The sequence below is a fragment of the Penaeus monodon genome, chromosome 23 (assembly GCF_015228065.2).
Source record: "Penaeus monodon isolate SGIC_2016 chromosome 23, NSTDA_Pmon_1, whole genome shotgun sequence".
NCBI lineage: Eukaryota > Metazoa > Arthropoda > Malacostraca > Decapoda > Penaeidae > Penaeus > Penaeus monodon.
This window is the reverse complement of record NC_051408.1, coordinates 29595221-29595752: the sequence shown is the minus strand read 5'-3', so window position 1 is coordinate 29595752 and position 532 is coordinate 29595221.

Here is a 532-nt window from a genome sequence, read left to right as displayed (position 1 = left end):
GGGACTTAATTAATCACTGTATAGCTAATATGTACAGCTATCGCTTGAATCTCCTTATGCCAACACACATTAAAGCGTTCGGATTATTTTGCACAGATGTTCATTAAAGTTGTTAAGATGCCACGAGAACAGAACTAATGACCAGATTTTTTTTCTTCTTAGAACAGCGCAGTGATCATTGTACGCTTTGAGGAGGCAGAGATAACACAGGTGCAGATAACGGATGTAACATAGAGTGTCTGCTGCTTTATCGTTCGGCACGGCATCGAAAACGGGAGAGATGCATGTTGCATTTGTTTTTTGTCTTGATTAATTACTTATTACTTATAATTGTTGTTTTTTTATGGACGTGATGGCAATATTTGTCTTGTTTTTTTTTCGAATGGTCATTTCTATTATATTTACTGAAAGTCAGTTGGAAATGCTATTCTAATTGTAACTCCTACTTGATTATCCTTATGTTACCTTTGATCGAAACATTATGATAACCATCTAAAAAAAAAAAAAGACTTATCATTAAATTTGTTTTTAA